The sequence below is a fragment of the Lycorma delicatula genome, chromosome 1, assembly GCF_047948215.1.
Source record: "Lycorma delicatula isolate Av1 chromosome 1, ASM4794821v1, whole genome shotgun sequence".
Taxonomy (NCBI): Eukaryota; Metazoa; Arthropoda; class Insecta; order Hemiptera; family Fulgoridae; genus Lycorma; species Lycorma delicatula.
The window spans coordinates 34,369,172-34,389,101 of record NC_134455.1 but is presented as its reverse complement, the minus strand read 5'-3'; the positions used below and the strand labels follow the sequence as shown (position 1 = coordinate 34,389,101).

Genomic DNA, 19,930 nt, shown 5'->3' with positions numbered 1-19,930 from the left:
AGGAAGATAACTGGGAGTTAATTTAATATAAGTGCAGCACAACACAGTGATATTTTAAAAGTATTAAAAATTATTTATAACTCTCTTTCAAATAAATGAACATATTTTTCAATGGTCTTTTAAAGTTTATAGTCAGCATCATACTCAATGAAATTTTCAGTAGCGTTGCTACTAATTAAGATTTATTAATTTATCTTGTTAATTAATTAAGATTTTAAGAAACCACAAAAGTATGTAATCAAATATTATATTCGATCTACATTATATTTATTTTTACCTGATGTTATTTTCTAATATTTTGAGTTTGTAAATTTAATAATATTCAAGTGTGTAGAGATATTGGTTTTTATGTGCTATGTACAAGGTGAAAAGATAAAGATGCTACGATTTGCTGATGATATAGTAATTCTAGCCGAGAATAAAAAGAATTTAGAAGAAACAATGAACGGCATAGATGAAGTCCTACGCAAGAACTATCGCATGAAAATAAACAAGAACAAAACAAAAGTAATGAAATGTAGTAGAAACAATAGAGATAGACGACTGAATGTGAAAATAGGAGGAGAAAAGATTATGGAGGTAGAAGAATTTTCTTATTTGGGAAGTAGAATTACTAAATATGGACGAAGCAGGAGCGATATAAAATGCCGAATAGCACAAGCGAAACGAGCCTTCAGTAAGATATATAATTTGTTTACATCAAAAATTAAGTTAAATGTCAGGAAAAGATTTTTGAAAGTATATGTTTGGAGTGTTGCTTTATATGGAAGTGAAACTTGGACGATCGGAGTATCTGAAAAGAAAAGATTAGAAGCTTTTGAAATGTGATGCTATAGGAGAATGTTAAAAATCAGATGGGTGGATAAAGTGACAAATGAAGAGGTATTGCGGCAAATAGATGAAGAAAGAAGCATTTGGAAAAATATAGTTGAAAGAAGAGACAGACTTATAGGCCACATACAAGATACTCTTCATGCAAGATACCATTAATAATAGCGCTATTAGAAACTTAACACCAAGAAATTTGTTGATCATCTTTGCAAGGTATTGAAATAATTTATCTAATGACATGAAAACTAGTTGTTTATAATTTTATATATTTTTGAGGTAATGAAGGAATTATAAGGAGTGAAAAACTGTATTTATGTAGTATTATATTTATTTCAGAATTTTCTGCAAACTGTATCCAGAAGATTATTTTTGACTTAATTTGACTGCATTTTCATCAGTGGAATTACCGGTGTTATTTTATATTTAATCACCATCATCATAACTGAAAAATAATTATGTAACTTAGTGAAGTTAGGAAATTTTATCTTATAATGTGTACACTAAAGAAATGTGTTAACTGATTAAATAGATTAGAGATTACTAATTTACTAACATTATATTTACTTACCAAAATATTAGGTTATGAAATTAGCGCTTTATTTTAACATTAATATTCTTACATGAAATTTTGTATTTTACTACAGAAAATTTAATTGAATGTGTTGTTAAATTTACATAAAGCAAATACTTTCAACTAAGCAGAAAGAATAAAAACGTGTAAATCATTTTAACCTATTCACATTTTACGTTATCAATTCTTAATATTAATAACACTAATGTGAGTTACGACACTGGATCCAAATGCTATCTTATCACTATTAATTATGAATATTAGAAATTTCTGATTAAATTAGGAAATTAATTTTGAGTTAAATCTGGTTAATCAAATATAATCATTTTTTCAATAAATTTGCTTTCGCTAATAAATTTTAATTACCTTTAGTAAGCTATAACTTATAATAAAATTTCTATTTACAGCAGGGTATCTTCAAATTAATTTAGGACAGTTTATTAATATTTGCCCTTGTACAGGAATGTTATATGTATTATAGTCTGATAGAAGCCACATGCATTTCTTATATGTAATCCACATAAATGTTTAGCTCAATAACACCATGTCAAATATTAACCGAATATTATCGAAATAGTAAGGTTTTTTTTTTGTTTTAAAACATCCTGACCCATATTCTTTCTTTGTAAAGAGCTTGATATGTTAATGAAATAAAACATGTAAACATTCATACATATTATTGGAATTAAAGATTTTGTAACTTAGTGATGATTGTCAGTTCTTGGCAGAACCAGGTTATGTGAAGAAGTGAAGTTAAATTAAAGTAGAAACCAATTGAAATTTACTATTCCAACATATTTTGCTATTTTACTTATAATGGTAATAAATGTAGAATATATTTGAAGAAATTTGTTCAATGAATGATAAATTGTTTGTGTGATTTCCTGTAATCAGTCTTTCTGTTAGCAGTGATATGCAAAAAACAAAACAAAAATGAATTTGCTATCTGAAGGAAGCTTAGGGCTTATATTTTGTGAGAGTTTATCATATAGAGCAGTGATTCTTCAACCTTTTTAGCCCCACAACCACCAAAAAGTAAAAAAATATATATATATTGAATATTTTGAACTGATATTAAGATGCACTGATAGTGACGAGTATGAACATTCATGTATGAAGTGTATAAACATAAGCCAGTTACAGGTTTCAGCTTGATGTGTTCATGCTCCTCTTAATTTGAACTGTTTGCATAATATTTGCGGTGAGAAAGCCCTCTTTGAATATGCAAATGATAGTTTGAACAAGTCATGCTCTCAACAGTATAAAAGAGGGGTAAGGGATTGCAGAATGTAAGTTTAGTTTCGAATGCGAAACGTGTGTCTGGTTATAAGTTTGTATCTGGTGCACCTTTATCTAATTTTTTAAAAGCAAAGTTTCATTGAAAATAATAATAATTGACATTTCAGTTTTTTAGTGTGGTCAAACTGTGTAACTGTTTTAGTTTTAAATTAGATTCTTATACAAAATGGATAAATTTGTGAAAATACGAAGTGAGCTGTCTACATCCACTGAATCGACTGGTAAGAAGAAAATATTGTGCAATGACAGTTATTAAAATTATGGTTTTACCCAACTGGGTGGAAAGCCACAGTGTGTTGCTTGCTTTCTAGTGCTCTCCAGTGGAAGCATGAAGCAATCAAAATTAATTTAACACTTGGAAACTAATCATCCGTATCATAAAATGAAACCCGTGGAAATATTCCAAAAAAAATACTTTGAAAAATCAGCAAGCTTCTACTTATAAATCAAGCCATATCGATAAAAATACACTTCAAGTTATCTTGTAGCATTAAGAGTAGCTAAAATGTCCAAACCACATACAATCGCAGAATAACTTTTATTTTCTGCTGCAGTTGACGTGGGGTTCAGTGTTTTAATAGGCGAGGAAGAAACAAAAATATTTAAAAAAAATTCCGTTTTTTAATGACACAGTATCAAGGCGAATTAATGACAAGGCTGCCAATGTACGCGATCAGCTAATTCAGCAAGTGAATTTTTTACTATTCAGTTTCATGAATCAATAGATCTGGCAAACATTTCTCAGTTCTTATATTTTGCGAGATGTGATTGCGATAGGGACAGAAAAATCAAAGAAAATATCTACTCAAATCAATACCTGGTCATGCAACAGAACAATGTCCTTTTGATGTTTTTTATGAAGCTACTAAAAACAATAACATAGATTGGATAAAATGTATCCTTCAACCTTTTCAACCTTAAGGTACTTTTACCTTTTAAGGTTAGGTGGCAATATGTACTAATAGTGCAAAGGCGATAACAGGAAGTGTTGCCAACGTGATTATATATTTTGATTAAATATTAAAGTAATATTTCAAAGGTTGGTAGTATTTTTGAACAGCTGTTGTTTGGTTGTGATGTTGGTGTTGAGCGGTAGAATTAAATGAATGAATAATATTTAAAGTGAAAAAATGTGAATCGGCTAGGATTCGAATCGGCGACGGTTGGTTTTGAGTTGGTGTTCTTGACTGACGCCTTAAACTGTTCAGTTACAGCGGGTGACCGACAGACGGAGTGAAAATTGTTCTATATAAGTCGCGAAATAATTTTAATATTTATTGTTAGCACCTATAACCGCCGCCGCAATCACTGTCGTCATTTTTTAACGTCACAATAGTTGAGTGTGTGTTTGTGTGTGTATTTATGAATACAAATTTAGACGTAGCTCGAGGATGTTCCTGGTCGTCTTGGCGATTGCACCAGGATGCGTCACCGCGATAGAGAAATTCTCGTCGTAGATCGTATAACGGGAGACACCATCTGCACTGGTGTAATTTTTACACTGCCAAAAGTATAAAAACAATTTCTATTGACAAAATGTTAAAAAAAACAGCGTTTTTCGACACTTTGGCAATATATTTGTGAAAATGTAATAGTCTATTTGAATTAAAAACTTTAATTTACATACACAGAAAGAAATATTGAATATTTTTAATTATTGAATTAATTTATAATATGTAAAATTATTAATTTTATACAGAATTCAAAAAACCTTCGATTACCAATAGTCTATTTGAATTTAAAAAAGTAAACTTTTATATAGATACCAAAATGAAGCTTCGTAATAATAAACTTATTTTACCAAGACCATCATTTACAATTGAATATGTACTTATAAATGAAGAAAATAATTTAACAACGATAATTGATTCAATTAATTCTTTTATTGAAAATTTCTATAATAATAATTTAAATGAAATAATACATTTGAAAATAGAATATGACCTTTTTCATAAATGTGAGACTATTTTTGAAAAATATTATGAATTTGATAATGTAGACTCGTTAATAAAAGAATTTCCCATTGATTTGTCAAAAGTTTATTTTCGCTACTATCCTTTTTTCAGAAAAACTTTAAATTGGTATTAAATTTTAATTTTTCATTAGAGAGATATGAAGGAAATACAACAAAAAACAAAATTCCCCATTGTAAATGTATTGGGTGGATGTATATTTAAAAACAAAAGTAAACATGGTTCTCTATTGCCAAACACCATTAGGTGTATTGTATGCGGCCCATCCATCTGTGGTAAAACAAATGTAGTTTTTAATATTTTAGTTAAAAAAAAATGGTGTACGTTTTCAAAACTTGTACATTTTCTCAAAATAGCTTCATCAACCTCTCTATAGAATGCTGTCAAATTTAATGATGATGAATCCTGAAATGGGCTATTATGAATATACTGAAAACGATCAAGTCCTCAACTAGAGGCGATTGAACCACATTCGATAATAATTTTTGACGATGTAATAAAAGAGAAACAAAATAATATCGGTGCTTATTTTGTACGTGGTCGTCATAATAAAATTGATTGTTTTTATCTAACGCAAACATATACCAAAATACCAAAACAACTCGTACGTGACAATTGCAATTTTTTAATTTTATTCAAACAAGACAATTTAAATTTAAAACACATTTACGATGGTCATGTAAACGTCAACATGTCTTTTGATGATTTTAAATCAATGTGCGATCAAGTTTGGAATATAAACCAATATAATTTTCTAGCCATCATCAAAGAAAAGGGTAAAAATAAAGGTCGATATAGAAACAACATCGATACATTCATCATTATTGAACGTAACGTATAAGTTTAACGTAACGTTTAACATGACGTTAACGTAACGTATAACCTTAATAAAATGATTGTTTTTAAGTTTCTTTTTTTCTTTATAGAGCAATGAAAAATGAGAAACAAATGATTGAAATTGACAAGCTTAATAAAAATTTTAAACGTAAAGATGCAGCCTTTATGATAGGTTCGGCTGAAGAAGAAACTTTATTTGCTAAACGTTTCAAACTAATAATAGATCCTATAAATGAAATTAAAGAAAAAGTAAATAGACCCAGACAACTTCCTCATACTTTTTTTTTTCTTCCCCTACTCTCCCCGACCGGATATCCATTTAAGTATACTCAGTCGGGGAGAGTGTCCTTTTACTCTAAGGGAGTGTCCCCCGCCCACCGGTTGTACACCCGGCACGGCAGGTTAGCTCCCCCGGTCTCGGATCTTTAATTTTATTTTATTCGCCTGCCTCTAATCCCCCGACTCGGAGACGGGGTATGGCTACGCCACCTCCCATCCCCTCAGCAGGGAACCGGGTCTCGGTCATTATGCCTTTGCCTCTAATCAGCGGTACCGCCCCCACTAAGCGCCGAGGCACCCGCAGGAGCGGCACCGCCAACCGGGACTCGGTCTTTTATTTGTTCCACACTCCCCAGGAGTTCCCCCCCGTCTCAGGAACCCGCACACCACGGCGTACGGGCCCTCCACGGAGGGACTGTCCTCCCTACCCTAATTTCACAAACCCCTTCTTCTGTACTCTTCTTCCTTGGTGCGTAAGATTTTCCCGGCAAACCTACGGAACCGATCCCAGTTATCGTCACTATAGACCATCCAATTTAAGAGGTTTTCAGGTGTAAGTCCGTTGTCCGAAATTTCTCTTCTATTTGGAGCCCATCTTGGGCATACAAACACAGTGTGTTCCGCATCATCAGTCTCTGGGCAGTACACACATTGTAGGGTAGGTCTTTTTCCAATTCTAAACAGATAATGGCCGAACGAGCCATGCCCCGTCAACAGTTGTGTCGTATAAAAATCTACATTACCTATTCTATTACTAGTCCACACATTTATGTTGGGGATTAGTCGCCTGGTCCAATCCCCAAGTCTAGAGTGTGTCCATGTATCCTGCCACTCTTGATCAATTAGCCGTTCAATCTCATCTTTGGACATACCCCTATATCTAAACTTCCTCATACTGGAAAAATTGATGTAGACAGAGTAGGGCGTGAAACTGGGTGATAGATTGTCGACTCATTTAGAAAGACACCAAGACAGATGTGAACAGAGTTTATTGGAACAAGATTCAGAAGGAGAAGAAGATGTCGCCTATTCTACATTATTATCTGAACAAACAACATTACCATTATATTCTGAACAATCTCAAGAAGAACAACCTAGAATATATAAAAAAATATACACCTATATTAGAAGACAGTTACACTGAAATAATTAAACCATACTTGGAAACGTTAAAAACTGGTCCAAAAACATTTCTATCCCCATATAAAACACCATCCACGTCTTTCAGTAGTTCTGGATTATTACATGCTCAATTCAACTATAATCCACAATATTTATATTGGGACGATCCAAACAAATTGATTGATAGATTGTATACACTTGTGGGTGAATATGATGCTAGAAAAAAGACCGTTTCAAATGAAATCATATCTATAATTAAAGAATTGAAAGATGTTGAATTTGAATAGGTTATTGAATGTTTATTTACATTTTCTTTATATAGAGAAATGTCGCGAATAAAATTAGGTAAAGGTCATCGACGTGGAGAATGAGATTTTTCAGCCACACCAGAAGGAAATTTTGTTTTAAAGCATCATAAATTGTGTAATGTATCCGATCCTATCGATGAAAAGGATGCGTTGAATTTTAAACGATGTAAACTTATGTTTGACAAATACACAAATAGTCTCGGTGAAAAGTTTGTGGGTTTAAAACGATTAAACGAAGAAAATACAAATCTTGATGTAAACGTTAAAAAATATATAGAAAATTAAAAAAATGAAACTTACAGATGCAACTGTTGAATTGATGAAAGATTCCCTCGATCCTCTTAAAGAAAAAATTACCAAGCATATAGATGATGAATTAAACGTTCGCTCTACAGAAGAAGTTATCGCGAACCAAATTAAACCCAGTGTCTGAGCAATGATTCGAGAAAATGAAATGACTAAATTAAAAGTATTCGATGAACCATGATGAATTTTGTTGGCTCGAATTCGAGCCTACTAAATGATTCGGTTTCTTCCTAGTTAAAAGCCGAGGCGGGAATATGAGCTTCGGCTTTTTTACATCAGTAGTTTATTTAAATTGAAAATAAATTGTTTTATATATATAGACATGAAGAAAAAAGGTGAAAAAGACAAAAAGACCATGACAAAGAAAAAAGGTCGTGGTATTATTGGTTGGTATCTTTGGTGAATAAAGCTGGTGATTTATTACCTGTTGAAGCTCATTTACCGGGTTACAATTATTGTAGTCCTGGCACGAAATTGCATAAAAGGTTAAAACGCGGGGATAAAGGCGTTAATAAGTTGGATGATGCCTGTAAATTGCACGATATTGCCTATTCTAAATATTCAGATACCAAAACCAGAGCCCAAGCCGACAAAGCACTGGCTGAAAGAACTTGGGAACGTGTAATTGCCCCGGATAGTAGTTTGACTGAAATAGCGGCCGCATATGCGGTAATAAATGCGATGAAATTAAAATCTAAATTCGGTGGTCGATTAAAATTACAGAAAAGTGGCGGAAGAATAGAAATTAAAGAAAAGTGTCGGTCGAATAAAAAAAATAATCGATTCAATACCGAGGCGTGCTTTATATGACGACGAATTGAGAGAGTATGCAAAACGATTGAAAATTCCACATTCAGAGGTGTTGTTATGTTCGACGCTTTACCAAAAAAGACTGGAAAAAATGAATGCGCTATAATCAATTTGGACATTTCAATGGGCAATGGTACATATTGGGTTTGCTTTAGAAAAGTCGGTAAAATGTAGACTGTTATGATGGTATAGAAAATCTACACCCACCTCCAGAATTGATGAATTATTTTGGAAAATCCAATGTAACGTACAATTACAACAGATATCAAGCCGATGATGATGTAATTTGCGGTAGTGTTGTGTTTGGAATTTTTATCCGAATAAATTATACATTTTAATTTTAATTTTTCACATTTTAGATAATGTCGTATTTGTTGTCGATCGATGGAAACGATTCGCTTGTTAAAAAAAACATTTTTCCTCCAATAGACCTTTCAAAAGACCAATATGAATTGGAGTTAAAATGGCTGATGACAGCCAGCACGATTCCAAATGTCGAAGAGAATAAAAATAATAAATTGTGGTTTGAATTCGACAAGGACGTTAAAAAAGATGAAAATAACAATTACGAATTTACAAAGAAAAATTACATAACAATACCGACGGATAGTTATGAAATTGAAGATATTGGTGAATATATACAAAACGAATTAAGAAAATTAAAAAATCAATCTCTTTGCGAGGAAATACGTTACAATGTGAAATTAAAAGCACCGGGTGAATACATTTTTCAGATGATTCAAGTATTGGCAGTCTACTGGGTTATGGGGCGAGAATTCTCAAACCAAATCAAACAAAACATTCAGATCAAATAATAAATATCGCCACTGTAAATGTAATACGTATAAAATGTGATATTATTTCGGGCGGATATAAAAACGAGAAACAGAATTTTATTTTGTATGATTTCCCACTGAGTGTCGATCCTGGTGAAATGATTGAAGAATGTCCATTTTATATTACATTCGTACCAGTAGATGAAAAAGAAATTACCAACTTGATAATAAAATTGACCGGTGAAAACAATCAGTTGCTAAATTTACCCGGCGAACGGGGAAGCATGTCGTTGGTATTGAAAGAATGTAATTTGATGCAATTTGATTTTTTTTCTTTTCATTAGAAATGCCATATAAAAGTGATGATAATGATGATGTTAAATATAAACTAACAGAAGAAAGCATTAAGAAACTGAAATCTCTAGGATTTGAAATTGTTGGTGGAAAATTAAAAAGCACCAATAAGTTGTTGAAATGAAAAATAATTTTTTCTTATATAGAGATGAATTATTTAAATGTTAAAAGAGTTGCGTCTACTGACGAATTGTTAACATAAAAAAATGCATAAACACATCCCATTTGAAAGCATCTTTAAAACGGGTGACAAGATTATAAGAATAAATCAACCAGATGAGTACACTGTTCCGGGCGACAGTTGTCTACATATTCGTGGGAAACTTGTAGGTGAAAACAATAAAAAATTGACAACATCGGAATTGGTTAATTTTGCCGGCGCCTTTCATTCGATGAGATTGTTTACAAAATAAACGGGTAAGAGGTGGCCAGCACGAAAAACGTAGGCGTGACCGCTATTATGAAAAATGTAATTTCAATAAGAAACAATTATTTCTGATTTGTTATTGAAACGTACTAGTAATGATGTAAACGCTATACTGGCAACGGCTTCATATCATAAATCTAGACTAGAAATAACAGATGTTTGCATGGCTTGTACCATATTTAAAGGTTTCGAGTGAATATCAGTTGGAATTGGCGAAATTGAGAGAAAAAAATGACGAATTGCGTATACCGTTTAGAAGTTGGGAAATTCATCAGAATCCAACAGTGCCACAGACAAAATCTATGGTTTGGAATGTAAAAACATCATCACAATTGGACAAACCTAGATACGTTATTGTAGGCTTTCAAAGATTAAATAAAGCTACGTAGAACGCATCGGAATTTGATTCATGCAACGTTAAAAATATTAAAGTATTTATAAATTTAACCTGTTATCCATACGAGGATTTAGAGGTGATCGAATTTTGATGTACAAAATGTTTGTCGAGTTTAAACAATTGTATTATAAATTCGCCATATACGTTTTCAGATTATAAAAACAATTATCCCTTGTACGTGATAGATTGTTCACGATAGAGTGAATCAATAAAAATAGGCGTTATTGATTTGAAAATTAATATTGAAGTTGAAGAGAATTTTAAACCAAATACAATCGCGTATTGTTTATTGATATATGAAAATGTAGTGGCTTATTCGCCGTTAACCAACAAAGTAATTAAACAACCTTCATAAGTAGAAATTTTTATTTTTGCTTTCTCTGAAAGTAATGATGTCCGATTTTAAAATTAGTTTAAAAGTGATTAAAACTGTTAACTGAGCACATTTTCATTTTATTTCAGCATCAATTTAAAAAAAATGTTGTGAAAATCTCGAGAACGGGTGGACTTGTGTGGATGAAACTACCGCCAATCATTCCCAGATGTTGGATAGTACCCTTGCCGTTAAGCCTTTCAAAATCGCGTTAAAATTGGGTTAGGACGCCCTAACCCAATGGGCGAGATACGCCCATTGGCGTATCTCGAGATACGCCAATTTTTAAAATTTCACAGAATCTATTTTAATGTAATTAATAATTTTCTCGTATACTGTATCAATCTTCTTTAATGTATTTGAATAAGTTACTCAGGTTCTGCGTCAGTTTATTGAAATCGATTATTGAAAAAACAGAGTAGTGTTGTGGAGTGCTTTTTGTAGAAAATAAACGCTTGCGTGGTGAGAATTTAACTGAAAATTGGCAGTGCTCTCCGTGAAAAAAACCTCAGGTTCTGTGTCAGTGGCTCGTGCTCAGAACTGGTCGGCCTGACGCAGAACCTGAAGTTTCTATACTACTTAGAACAATTTCTCCACATCAATTATTTTTGTTTTACATAAAATTGTTCTTAAATTTCCACCAAGTTGATTTGTCCTGCCTCTTGTGTAATATGAAATTGAGTCTTTCATTCAAATGTTTTCAAATTTTGATCTTGTCATCATATGCATAAACAATAAAGAGTGCGAGTTAGTTTCTGAACATCACATATTTGATCCAACTGCGGCGAAGAGGTGCAGTTAGTGACAGGAGAATATAGGTCTCCGGCTTGCTGCGGGTAGTAGTAACATTTCACAGAAGGAAGACAGTGAGCATTTATATTCGCAGATTATCCGGGTTTTTCCGGCCATGACAGATACTCAAGTGGTAGGCAGGAAGTCCGGCTGGAAGAGGGCGGCGGATTTCTTGGCCCATGAAGTTCTTGCCAAATTGGATAAGTTGTTCAGTTATCTGGCAAACCCTAGGAGTGTCAAACCCTAGATTTTTCCCCAGCTAACATTGTTTCAGGAAGCACTTGTAGAAGGATTTGAGAACCTTGCCTCCAAGCGCAAATAAGTCAGAGTGATCCAAAATTCTGCCCCGACTCAGTACAACCTAAATGGTATGCTAAAATAGTCAGGGGAAGACGTGAAACTAGTCAAGTTTCTAAAAAGCCTGAGGTTATTTTTGTTAATAAGAGGAAGGGATCGACTATACCCAGTAGTCAACTGAAAACCTTCATGTTGCCCTTCACGATTGTCGGAAGGAGCTTAAAATTAGAAACATTAGAGAGAGCAGCAAAGGATTAGTTGTAGTTGTAGACGACAAGGAGACAGTTCGGGTGATCACTGAGTTTTCTGCCGTCAAAAACTTGAATATAAAAGTTGACCCGAAAAGAATGCGTAGGCCCCGTATCACTGTTTATGATATCCGCAGCCTTTCTGATGAGCACGTTCAGTCCCTAATACGGGAACAGAACACTGATTTGGACGAGCCATTTTTAGGCGGGAATGTAGGTCTTTAAAACTGGTAGGCGTGATGCCCAAAGATATCACGGAGGTTTTGAGGTAATAGCTGGTCTCTTTCAGAGGTTTACATTTGAGGGTAGATTATACTTTGGCCCTTTGATGCGGACAAAGTTACATTGTGTCTGAGACTCTTTTACTGTTGTGATTTGAGCTGTTCGTCGAGTGTGTACCTTCGACAATTCCTTGCGAATCCGATTTAAAATGTTTTAGCAACGGTGGCATCATTTGATTCAGAGACTCGTGAATCATTACTTGCGGACGCAGTACAAGGAAAAAATTTGTTCGGGCACCATTTCAGCGTGGCGATAAGGTGGCAACGACTGCTGGTCGTAAGTCCCCGTGACGAGTGAAGGGTAGCGCCCTTTAGTCCTACTCGCGTTCTTCTAAGAACGAGGGCAATAATTCGTGGTTTCTTGCCGTACGTTGGACGTATTGCATTTAATCGATCCAGCAGCGCATAGTAAAGATGCATAGTGTGATAGGAGAATATTAAGGTCTGCGGCTGCCTGTGTCGCTGCGGGCAGTTGTCACTTTCTTGGGCTTGCCCAACTTAGTACGACAGGTGGAAGACAGCGAGAATCTCGTTTAGCCTTAGGATTAGTTAGTTAGGGAATATTCGGTCATGGAAAGTTTACAGGAGGAAGCGAAAGCCGGAGCCCTCTGAGGCTGAATCGAACACGGACGCACCCGTCCGGGCCAAGCCACTTCCGACTGTGGAAGAATTTTGGAACGCGAAGATCAGAACAGGCAGTTCTGCTCCGTTGGCCAAGATAGTCCAGGAGGACCTGGACTACCCGTAGAGATTCTTTCTCTTCCCGGCGGCGTAAGCGTTGGGACGAGAAAGACGATGCTTTCAAGGCTGATGAAGATAAAGGAGGCGGTAGCTGCATTAGCTACCGCCTTTGGTTTCGAATCCTTGGCTTCTAAGCCCAAGGAAGTCAAGGTCCTAAAGTCGTGCAGGCTCCAGCGCAGCCCAGGCGCTACGCTGATGTTTTGAAATCCAAGCGGAAAGCCAGCAAGGTGTTTAAGAAGCCAGAGGTATTCTTTTTCAACAGACGGAGGGCTCGAAGACCACGAGCCAAGGACAAAAACGCGGCTTTCAGGTAGCCCTTCGTGGTAACCGAAAGGAGCTTCGAAACAGGGATATTAAGGAGACCGCAAAGGGCTGGTAGTGGTATATGACAACAAGGAGACTGACTGTCCGAATCATCACGCAGCTTCTCCGGTTTTGAAGAAGCTTGAGGTCGAGGACTCCAAGCGATTGAGAAGGTCCCGGGCCATAATTTACGACATTGAGCGGGGCTTCTTTGATGAGGAGGTTTTGTCATTCATTCGAGAACAAAACACCGACTTGGACGAGGCTTCGTTCAAGGACCAGTGAGGGTTGGTCTTCAAGTCTAGCAAGCATGATGCCCCACTGTATCTCGGTGTCTTTCAGTTAGGGGCTGGAAATTCGTGTCGGAGGGACGAATCTTCTTGGACTTTGCATCCTGTTGCGTCAAGGAGTACCTTCTTGACGTACAGGGCCAAGTTCTGTAAGTACGTGTCGGTCTGCGTGCATTGTGGCGATGAAGGTGACAAGCGTGACGACTGTCCGCAGAAAAAGGAGGCTGGTGGTTAGGTTCGGTTAACTTAATGCCCAGTTCACCTATGCAGTCCAAGTTGAGTTAGGTGAGGTTGTTGAAAAACGGAGCCACGATGTTCTCCTTCCACAGCACCCGTATATGATTAAAGGTGATCTGCCAGGTTTTTCAGGCTGGAATAAGTTTTACGTTGGTGATAGTAAATCCGCCGTGTTGTGCAGGGTCCATAGATAGTATCTTCATATGGCAGGCCTCTGACACGCATCACATCGTTGTTAAGCTTGCCGTGAATGGTTTTGACCTGGTCGTTATTAGTTCGTACTTTCAGTACAGAGATCCCACTCAACAGCATTTGGAAAGATGGGATAAAATTGTTAGGCTGATAGCGGATCGTTCTATTGTTATAGGAGTTGATGCGAACGCCAAATTGCTTTTTTGGCACGGTGGGATCACGGAAGACGGTGGTGAATTAATCGAAGATTTCATCGCGCAGCATCAATTTGATGTTTTCAATGTAGCCGTTCAGTTGACTACCTTCGCCGGTGTAGTTGGTTTGGGGAGGGCCTTCCATGGTACCAACATTGATGTTACCATTGGTAAGGATATCCCTGGTAGGATTCTGAATTGGTCGGTAGTTGATGATTGCGAAAGTGATCACCGACTAAAAGTTTTTGATTGGGTAGGTAGGCTGCGCGATGTCTTTAGGGCGGATGTTCCTGTTTAGTAGGAGCGCTTCCTGCACAGGCACAGGCGGTGGCCCAAGCTTTCTAACATTCTTGCGGCCAGGCTGCGAGTTTTTACTCGAAGTCAGGACGAGGTCCCATTATACGACCTGGCAGAGAATTTCTCTTCTTGGTAGTTGAAGCCGCTGAACACTCTATCCCAAGAAGTACGAGTTGAGAGAGAGAGAGTAGCTGAATGGTGGACTCGGGAATTGACTGCGATGAAGTGGACTGTGGGCCGGCTCAAGAGAGCCGCACAACGTGCTGATGATCCTGATCGGCGTGCAGTCTTGATAGCGGATTATCGTCGGAAGAAGAGCGAGTATTTTTACAAGTTTAGGTTTTCTAAGCGTGATTCCTAGCGCTATTTGACAAGAGCAGGGCAATAGGGACCCATGGGTTGTTGTCTATCGAGTTCTTGGTCATAAGAGGAAAAAAGACATTCTTCTGTCGGCTCTCTCGACCCAGGATGGTGTTGTTATAGATAAAGATCGTATCCTCACTCATCTGATGGACGATCTACTTACAGATGATACAGAGGTTGGTGAGACCTCGTATCATCGACGTGTCCGAAGAGAAGTTGTAGGTTTTCACTCTGAGATTATGTCTTTACAAATTACTGAGGCTTAAGTCCGTCAAGTCTTGGGTCGTTGAGTTCGATTCTCTCACGCGATTGCGGATGCCCAGTGGCTGTCGCATCTTGGGTTATGCCGACGAGGGGTTGCTGCTGGTCGAGGGCAATTCACGTGCCGAGATGAGCTCAGAGCCACACAAGCATGTAAGGTATTAAGGTTGTGGAGTCTTCAGCATAAGATGGTTTTCAGTGCGAAGAAAACCACTATGATGTTCTTGAAGAGCCGCTTAGCTGCAACCCGTCACCCGTAGGTTGTGATGGACGGCCTTCCAATTAGTTATGTTACCACTCAGAAGTATCTGGGTGTCATCCTACATGAGAGCCTTCTCTTCAAGGAGCACCTCCAATTTGTAGCGAAAAAGGTTATGGATGCTTTCTTCGGCGTCTGTAGAGTCATCCATCCCGATTGGAGGTTGAATTATCGTACCATGCGTTCTCTTTACAAAGGTGTCTGTGAGGCCACAATGTTGTACACTGCGCTCGTCTGGGCTCATCGTTTACAATTCCAATGCAATAGGGACATTCGTTTGCGAGCCTAGCGTCTTCTGTTGTTAGCTGTTGTCGGTGGCTACAGGACTATCTGGCAAGACGTAGTCACTGTAATTGCCGGCATAAAATCCCTAGATATTTTTGCTTCTAAGAAGGGTGGCCTTCTAAGGTCAGGGCGTATGCGAGAAATTGAAGGCCAAAGTTTTGACTCTTGGCAAGCTAGGTGGAACGATTCTTCAACTGGTCGATACACGCATGGTATTTTTCCAGATGCTAAAGAGTTGCGTGCCATTAGCTGGGTTTCCCCAATCGGCAAATTACTCAATTTCTTTCGGGACATTGCGCTTTTAGGTTTAGGTTGGTTGACTCCGGCTTGTGTCCGGACTGTAGGGTCGATGACACGGTGGACCATGTCCTGTATGTCTGTCCACGGTACGAAGCTATGCGTACCAGAGTTATTAGGAAATTTGAGAGAGTAAACTCCTTCTTTGATTTGTGAGTAAATTGGAGGACTCGTAGAGACCGGACATTTGTGGCTTCGCTTCCTTCAATTCCTTGCCCAACGTAGAGCGACCGAAGGGATTTAATAGAGTAGGAAACCGGGTGGCTAGGGTCCGCCTGGGCAGTCTGATTGATCGAAGGTAGGCGCTTTGGCAGGGAACCACGGTTAGTTAGAAAGATGTAACTATAATCGTTGAAGCTGTCGGGGGAAAGGCGACTGCACTGCCGATGGGCATGGGATGCCATGCAGCCGTGAAGTGTAGCGGCATCTCGACGATAGTTTATGAGGTGAATGTCACGCGGGACTCTGCGATGGATCCGAGTGGGAGTAGGAGGTCTGTCCGCCTCTTCCTAGTGGACCAGATCGGAGTCCATAATTTAACCTAAGTCTGGGGTTTGATTAGGATTGACTTCACTAAGGGAACTAGGACTAAATTTTCGTTGTTGCAATCAACATGTTTGGTGATATATTGTTTTCAATTTGCCTCGAATTACGAGACATTCAAGAAATTGGCTCATAATAGGTAGAACTCAAGATATCCAGACTAGGACTACAGCGAAGGCACCTCAGTTATTAAATCACCGATGCAAATGTCTACCGAGGCATTTACATCGGTGGTATCTCAACGAGGGTTATTACTATGAGATGTTAAACGTTAGAGGGCGATAGACAACTCCCGTTAAAGCCCAACACGGCAAGGAACGAGGGGGGTGGCGAACGGAATGTCACTAGGCGGGTTCTTCCCCTACGGGGTTGGGATGAGGGTAGATTATGTGTTGACTTTGGATCCTGTCGGGTCAAAGAATACCTTGATGTTCAAAGATGTTTTAAGTGTTGTACTTATGGCCACAGAGCCAAATTTTGTAAATTTACACTGGTCTGTGCGCATTGTGGCGAGGAAGGCCACAAACGCGATGATTGTCCACAGAAGTCAGAGGCTTCGACCTGCGTGAACTGCAATAAGTTGCGCAAGAATCATAAACACTCAGTTGCTAGTAGAGAATGCAGTTGTTACTTGCGAGCAGTTGAGCTATACTTTAAATCTCTTAATGATTAAGTTTGGTCAACTGAATGCGCAGAGTGCTTATGTAGTCCATGTTGAGTTAGGTGAAATTGTTGAGCGATGGAGCCTTGATGTTATTTTCCTGCAGCAACCGTATGTGATTAAGGGTGATCTGCCAGGTTTTTATAGCTGGAAAACGTTTTACGTAGGACTTAATAGCATATCTGCTATCCTATGTAGGAAGTCGCTTGATAATGTATTTACGAGACAGGCGTCTGACACACATTAATGGCCAGGACTTGACTGTTGTCAGCTCGTACTCTCAGTATAGGGATCCCACTGAGGAACATCTAGAAAAATGGTATAGGATCCTTTGAATGATAGGCAATTTACAATCCTTATAGGCGCTGATTTTAATGCCAAGTAGCTTTTTTGGCCCAGTGGGATCATTGATTTTAGTGGTGAATTGTTGAAGGTTTCATTGCGCAACATGATTTTGAGTTCTTTAATGTTGCAGACCAGTTAGCCACCTACGTCGGAATGGTCGATAGACGGAGGGCCTGTCATGGCACTAATATTGATATTACCATAGTAGAAATATCCCTGGTAGGATCCTAGACTGGTCTGTTGTTAATGATTGCTCTAGCGATCATCGACTAATACTTTCTGAACTGATGGATGAACTGCGCGATGTTCATGGAAGGCATTTTCCTGTTCCGCAGGGGTGTTTCCTGCCTGTAATGAAGCGGTTTGTATGTCGACACAGGAGAGCTGCACAACATAAGGCGATCCTGGTCGGCGCACGGCTCTACTTGCAAATTATCGCAGGGAGAGGGCCAGGTACTATCTATCATTATATTAGGTACTCTAAGCGTAATACCTGGAGCTTATTTATTCAGGAGCAAGGAAATAAAGACCCATGGGGTGTTGTATACAATGTCCTTGGACATAAGCGTAGGAAGGAAGTCCTTTTATCAACCCTTTCGACTCAGGATGGTCTTGTGATGGACAAAAATGGTGTCCTCCACATTTTTTAAAATGATTTACTTCCTGATGACACTGAGGTTGGTGAGACTTTGTATCACCAACATGTCCAACGAGAAACCGCTGAGTTCCATACAGAGGTAACACAGTTTGTAAAGTCTCCATCATAAGATCATTTTTGGTTCTGGTCCAGAAAAAACCACGATGATGTTGTTGAAGAGTCGGCAGGCCAATTCACGCCGAGTACGGGTTTCAATTGCCGTCCTTCCCATTAGGTGTGTTTCTGCTTAGAAATACTTGGGTGTAATCCTTAATGAAAATCTTCCATTCTAGGAACACCTTCAGTATGTTGCCAAGAAGGTGCATTTTTTGGAATTTGCAGAGTTATCCATCCCGACTGGAGGTTAAATTTCCATGCTATGCGTATCCTTTACAAGGGTGTAAGTGAGTCTATTATGTTATATGTTATGCCTCTCTGGGCTCATCACATGATCTTTAGGTGTTATAGGGACATTCTTTTGAAAGCCCAGCATCTCCTTCTGTTGGATGTTGTCGGCAGTTGGAGGACTGTGTTGTGGGAGGGAGTCTGTAATATTGCTGGCATTAAGCCGATAGATATTCTTGTCATAGAACGTAGAAAGGAACGTTATATTTCCAAACAGGATGGTTTTCTTACTTCGGAACATATGTGGGAAATTGAAGACAGGGAAAGGTCAACAAAGATGGGTGAAGATGGATTTTGGTCTTAATAGGAATGAGGGGTTAGGGAGATTTAGCTGGAAACAAATTTAGCTAGGATTGTGCAGAAGATCAAGGCTCTGCAAGGACTGTAGCACCAATTAGGAGATCCAGTGTGTAGCACATCACATATTTTTGAGATAGTGGGTTTTAAGTATAGAAACACAAATAAAGTATTTTTTCAAAAACTGCTTGCTTTTATTCAACAAAGATTAGTAAATATAAAAATAAAATAAACAAATTACCAGTATCTACTTAAAGAATAAATATTGTTTACTCCTATAAATAAACTCTTCTTTAACAAAAATTTACTTTATTTCTATACAACAAATTTGTTACAACTTAAATGAAAGCATTCAATTATTATTATTCATTGGACCAATTGTCTTGGATGGGTAATTTTAAACAATAGTTTTGGTTCTTAAAATTAAAATTTTATGATAAAAAAGGATTTGGTAGTTACAACAATTAAGGCCCACTCTAATGAAGCTGGAGGACTAGATGGAATTAATGGCCTGATACTTGAGGATGCTTTTCAACTGACCATATCGTTGTTTCATATTTACTTTCTTCTTATGAAATAAGAAGAAAGTTTGATAACTTCCCTTTTGTTAACAATGGAAAGAGTTGTATAAAAATCCTCTTTTTTCACACAACTTGAAATGACATTTATTTTGCTATGTTGTGCTGGCAGATAACAAAAAGATTATATAATAAAAGATTTAAAAAAATATTGCATTTTGATTACGTATCCTTAATAACTTGAACATTTTGTGGCTGCAGTCTTTCTCTAACAAAAATTGAAGAGCACATTTATATCACTAAGATGTTGACAGCATAGTACTTCCTTACAGAGAATATTAAACTGCAAAATCCCCCAATTATGTTTCTATCATATTTCTATTTTTCAAGTAGTATGTGTTGCTGATACTTGCACACAGTTATTATGAACAGGCAGTGATGGTAAATTCAGTCTGACTGATAAGGAAAGAAGTTCAATGTGTGTTTTGAAATCATTGAAGACTGTGTGATTCTTCAGTAATATT

General features: G+C 37.3%; 1 protein-coding gene across 4 annotated transcripts in view; it reads right to left on the bottom strand.

Moving 5' to 3' along the window:
* LOC142317411 (cytochrome b5 reductase 4-like) overlaps positions 1–3,652 on the bottom strand; it is a 29,427-nt gene extending 25,775 nt beyond the window's left edge. For 2 of the 4 annotated variants that reach the window (XM_075353972.1, XM_075353985.1), the window contains exon 1: positions 3,519–3,652. The gene's annotated coding sequence lies outside the window, so the exon portion shown is untranslated. The remainder of the gene's footprint in view (positions 1–3,518) is intronic. The other 2 variants (XM_075353969.1, XM_075353977.1) reach the window with 1 other exon arrangement.
* Between the last annotated feature and the right edge of the window lie 16,278 nt (positions 3,653–19,930).